The following is a 6,026-nucleotide window of genomic DNA, read 5'->3' as shown; positions in this document are numbered from 1 at the left end:
AAACACTTGTTTTATAATTGTTGTACGATGAACGTAACATATACACAGTTGATTGCATTTTTTAAATTTGGTCAAAGATACAGTATGGCAAAAACCTATCAAACTGCATCATACTGTTGTTAAGTCCTCTAGTTCTCATCGGCTAAAAGATAAAGTTCAATTATACATAATATGGTAAAAGTACGTTTTTTTCAAAATTCTTAAAATGGCGTATGCCGTAACAGAAATGTATTGGAAACCACAATGCATTCTGGGAGCTGTTGGACTGTGGGAGGTGGAGGTGGAGGAATGATAGAAGATTAGGGTGGGAGAAGGGCAATTGCAATGATCGGAGATAGGATGGTTGAAGGCTGGGTAATGCTTTCTATAAAGCGTCTTTTTTTTACATATTCATACAAATAGCACGTTATCAGTGCTATTAAAGGACAGCGCAATGTATATGTTTTCTAAAATTGGTTGATTGTGAATGTTTGAGTTGATTATGTTCATAAAGGTGTCATATGTTTGGCACAACAGCATATCGCTATTAGGTGAACGAGGTGTGTAGGGTATCGGCCGAATCAGGGGAGATAACCAAACCCCCTGACAACAAAGCACCCGCGCGTCGTGTTGACGTGGCGACCCAGTGATTTGTATCTGACTAATGGAGGTGCTGACACCTCGCGGCAGGCCCATTAAAGCTTGGGACGCTCTCAACTACGTACTATACCTGGTCTATCATTACGCGCGCGCGAGAAATGGTATAAATTGGTACCTGTCATCTGATAGACATTGTCTCCACCTAGTGGTGAGGTATGTCAAAACTACAGAAATGGTTTGACGAGCAATATACGCGATATATACTTTACTACAAACTACGCATGCGCTGTACTGATAGACACGTTTCAGACTTGGGGAAACAAAATGGTCTTGTTCTTGTTTCAGGCGATAGGTACTGTCTCTTAGAAATCGATCAGCCGTGAAAATTTGATTAAAGTTGACCTATTATTCTACGATGATTGTGTAGTGTCTGCTGTTGCCCATTTTCGTTTCTTTTTTTATTTTGTTCTTTTTCGTAAGAACCATCTAGTCGGTTGTTAAATTACTGACTTGGCTCAAAAGTGGAATTCGTCGTCTTCGTAACGGTACATGTAGTATGGATGTACGATATAATTGGTACAATGTAATCCGGGGCCTGTTTTGGAATCAAGTTTCCAGGGCACGTAAGCCTATATGCACGTGAGTCGAGAGCAATTCTTGTTTCGTTTTCAAACAATTTAGATATGAAAAAAACCCGAAAATGGTATTCTGCGCAATGGCATAATATTCTTTTCTAAGTTCACACCTTAGACCACCATGTGTGGGTTGGGGAGCAAACTTAGCTTTTGAAAAAAAAAATACCTTAGGAATTACACAGTTTTTATGCATATAATTTTGTAGATATGGTCAGTGTTTTCGTGTAAATTGTCAATACACATTAGGATTGAACGGCATTTGTTTAATGTTCATGGCTGTATGAACGCAAGTCGGTTGCGTAAACGTGTCTGTAGCCGATTTGCATTCATACTGGCATGAACATTGAAAAGTTATGTTCAATACTTATACATCTATTTACATGTACATTTTGAATTTTAGAATATAATTTATCTAAATATAGGTATTTCGTTATATTTTTGATATTGAAATGTCTGTGTCGTCAGTACAAACGAGATTCATGGAACAGCCTAACGTCACCAAAATGTTTGCATTTATCTGTTGTCTCGTGTTATTCGAGACGGGCAAAAAACCTTCAAAACAACGCTAATCAAATTACGTTCATTGCCATATATGAAGGCAATTTCTTCTGGTAAAACTTCGTTAAAATATCAATATGCCGACAATTTGACCAAAACTAAGAGTGGCAGAACATAGCCTATGCGTTATTAGAATGCTATTACATGAAGTATCTGACACATACGTATTTTAATGTAAGTATTGTGATGTCTTTATGTTTTTGTTATGTACCTTTTTCAGGCACTCTTTATAGATCAATAAAGATTCATTTTTCTTCTGATAATATTTCTGTATCAAAACATGTGTTCGGGAGTACACGTGTGATGACAGACAATGTGCATGTCTTCAATCATACACGTGTACTGAACCACACAAACAGAACTCTCACAAGTATATTTGTGTAGCAGCAAAGCAGAATTTCGAATCGGTCCTTTTCGACGTACTCGCTTGTTCTTCGACGTCGAGCTTGGACAGTAGCTGGATAGTTGCAGTGCGCATGCACGTTACAGTTGTGCTGGGGAAGACTTCCCAAGATCGTTTGAAGAAATCAGTGCAGTTTTTCCTTTTTTTGCTCTCTCTTTCTCAAAAATCGCAATTCGAACAACATTTGGACTAATGACTAGTTAGTCAAATGAGGATTTGAACAGCCCGGTTACGGGTACATGGCAAATGACGTCACCACCAGTCTTTTTGGTGTTAAACAAGCTAAACAATAAAAAAAGGTGATGAACAGGAAATTAAATATCAAAACACAAAAAAACACAAAAAAACATGGCATCCTGATTTAACACGTGGGCGATAATTACCAGTTATCTCATGTTCTGTGTGATTGGATGGAGAACAAAGTACGGTTTTGCGACCTTCGACGATCGATTTGATTTGTTTGTATTTTACGTCCTATAGACAGCTATGGTCATTTTACGTCCTATAGACAGCTATGGTCATTTTACGTCCTATAGACAGCTATGGTCATTTAAGGACGTGCCAGGTTTTGGTGGTGGAGGAAAGTTGGAGTTCCCAGAAAAAAACCCACCGACCTGGCGACTGCCCCACGTAGGTCTCGAACCCGCGACCCAGTGGTGGTGGAGGGCTAATGGTAGCAGAATGTTAGACGCCTTTTTTTCTTTAATGTCAGACGCATTTACCACTTGGACACCGTGGCCCCCTTTTTACCGATTTGAATACAACGAAAGGTCGCTTTGACTTTTTGAGAACGTGTATTAAATTAAAGAAGGCACAGAGTGTTGCCGACACACTTGCTGTGATTGTTTTCCCTTTGAAAGTATGTAGAGTAACACGACAAAACAAATGGTAGGTTTGGTTCTAGTAGGAAACAACCGCAAGTGAACAAAAGCGTAAACGATAATAGCCAAGCTGTCACGCTAAGTCGCCTTTTTCGCATATAGTGATAATGAATGTTCGACGGAGTTTCAGAAACACATCTCATTTTTAAATTCTTGCCGTGTTGTTCACAACATACTCAAATAAATCCGAGAAAAGTTGAATTTAAGATAAACACCGTGATTTCAACTTGAAAGAACCCTTTACCCATGGATAAGTATGGTTATAACATTGTGAAATCTTTTGTTGATCTATTCGTGAGTTCTGTTGATAATATACGTGTCAGTTCAGAAACAAATGTATCCATTTGAGAAAAGAGACATATAGTTCGTTTATACCCCGTAACTTTCTAGCGAAGTAATCAAAATATAGCAACCGGGCACCAGGAAATAGGGTTAATGCCAAGGAAACAAATTCAGTGTATAATTCAACCGCATTCCAGGACAATTAATATTTTATCATATCGCAATGTAACAGGAAAAGCCAGAAAGACAGAGCTAATTATCAAAACACAAATGTCTAATGCTTGAGTAAACCTTGATTTTGAGTGATGGAATGTGATTTTGAGTGGTGGAAATGTGATTTTGAGTGGTGGAAATGTGATTTTGAGTGATGGAAATATGATTTAGCATAACTTATATATCGAGCATAGATAAATTCAATAAAAACTTTCTACATTCAGCAGAATTCGGGCAATTTTAAGTTTTTGCACTCAAAAATGTAGAAATTTCTTTTTTTATCAATGAAATAAACTGCCTTATGTTTCTATTTAATTGATTTCGCCTACATATTTCTGCGTTTTATTGTTTGTCAGGATATTCCTTGATACTGTGATCAACCAATCAAAAAGCTATATTTGCTTGTATCCAAAACCTACCTAACCAGACGTCACAACACTCGAGAGCAGTTGATTGTCTATGTCATTTTTATATGAATATTATATATATATCCTGTACCTACTCCAAATGGTGATTGGACCCTTTATACATGGTCACGTGTCTTGTTTACTTTCTATTAAAAGCTTAAAATCCAGTCTCAGGAATGTCGGATCGTTGACTTGACGCCATAGAATTAATACGTCACTTCCGGTCATTGATTGCACGTGTTTACATGGGAGTTGTAATGCCCGGGCGCCATAAAATACAGGTCTAGACTCACGGTAACAAAGGCGATATCGATTCGGACACTTATACGTACGTTAATACATGTAAGTTTAATTAAATTTGATACTCCAATACTACACCTTTATTAGCGGTCGCTGTATCGATAATTTCACTGATAACCACACAACTACCGCATACGTGTGAACGTGCCTTCAATCAGCAGCGTCATTGATCAAAACGCAATCTCATCAAATTGACGTCAATCACAGCAAGTGTCCATGTAGCGGATATATCACCTCCACACAGAAGAGTTCTGTACACACGACGCTCAGGGGAGGTAATCCCGCCATCAAACGCAGGCCAGCAAGGGAATTAATGAGCCTGTCGGGTACTTAATTAGCCGGGAGAGTAACGATCCCGTGGCGTGTGAAACATACACAGGATAGCACGTGCTGCCAGACATCCTGTGGGTACCAAAGGGCGACCCCTACCTGGCAGAACATATGGACACGTGATAGTCACAGCAATACGGGTGTGTAGTTTTACACTACAATAAATACACTATCCGAGTTTTTGTGTAGCTATGTCTAAGAAGCCCTCAGATTTTCTAATCCGATCACCCGGGTGTCCGGTCAACATTGAGGTTTCGTGTGTTGCGTAACACCAGTGTTACGTTGTGAAACGTCAGTGTCACGTGGTGTAACATCAGTATCACATGGTGTAGCGTCAGTGCCACGTGGTCAGTACCACGTGGTATAGTACGTGTCTACACAATTTTGCTCTTTGCACTATAACTCACCGTTAACTCACCGTTGTCGACGTCATACAGTTAGTCTTAGACTACTACTGACGCTTCTACTACTGCTACTGGTACGGACTCCCGGTCTGCACCTCCCACTATGATAGTATCTTAAAAAATAATAATACATGTACAGGTGTCATTCATTATATTTCATAAGGCTTAGTGCCATATTAACACTTAAAGTAATTTTAGGACATGTCTCCATGTGTGTTGTGTAAGCGTCTTAGCTTGAGACAGGGTATGTTGGTGTGCTTGCCTCCTTGTGATAGCGGATCTGGTGACTACTTTATTCTGCTACCCCACTTAAACACCATGCTGAAGGCACGCAAAACAGCATTGAGCCCGGTCACATTGTACTGATAACGGGTTAAACCGTTGTTGCGATTGCCCTCCATGCTGAACGTTAAGCAAGGAATAACAACTACTATAGCATGTCCCGGTCTGGGGACAGGTCGACCCAATACCTTCCTCAACGTTTGGGTAAACGGTCGACAATAAGGCAAAACGTGAGGTACCACGTGGTACGATGTTAATGGCACTTTGTATCTTGTGGTTACAATGTACCGTAGAATTAATAGCAAAAATATTCATTTAGTTATATACTGAAGTATGTTTCAGACGCTGTTTTTCCTAGTAAATCTTTGTGGAAATCACTTGGGTGTAAACCAGTGTACAAATGATGATATAAGATAAAAGGGATTAGCGAATCGAAAAATGCGTAATCATTATACGATCTATATATCCTCACATTTTATTGAAATGAATTAGCGTTGAAATTCCCTGAGCACGAGAGCAATATAAATAATGTAGTAAGGTTTTGCGTCGACATAAGATCTACCAGCGTAATTTAGTTGTGTCATGGTGTGGTATTTTATACACTGACAATACAACACGCATATTCCTCCACGCTATAAAAACTGAGAAACGTAGAGACGATCGTTGGTGCCTTACTAGTGATGAGTTTGATAAAGAGCTAACTGTTCACTTCCACTCCCTGTCAGACTGCCATATCATCCGCATACCACCTG

Source organism: Mizuhopecten yessoensis, unplaced genomic scaffold (genome assembly GCF_002113885.1).
Source record: "Mizuhopecten yessoensis strain PY_sf001 unplaced genomic scaffold, ASM211388v2 scaffold2623, whole genome shotgun sequence".
Taxonomy (NCBI): Eukaryota; Metazoa; Mollusca; class Bivalvia; order Pectinida; family Pectinidae; genus Mizuhopecten; species Mizuhopecten yessoensis.
Note: the sequence above shows the minus strand (reverse complement) of the source record.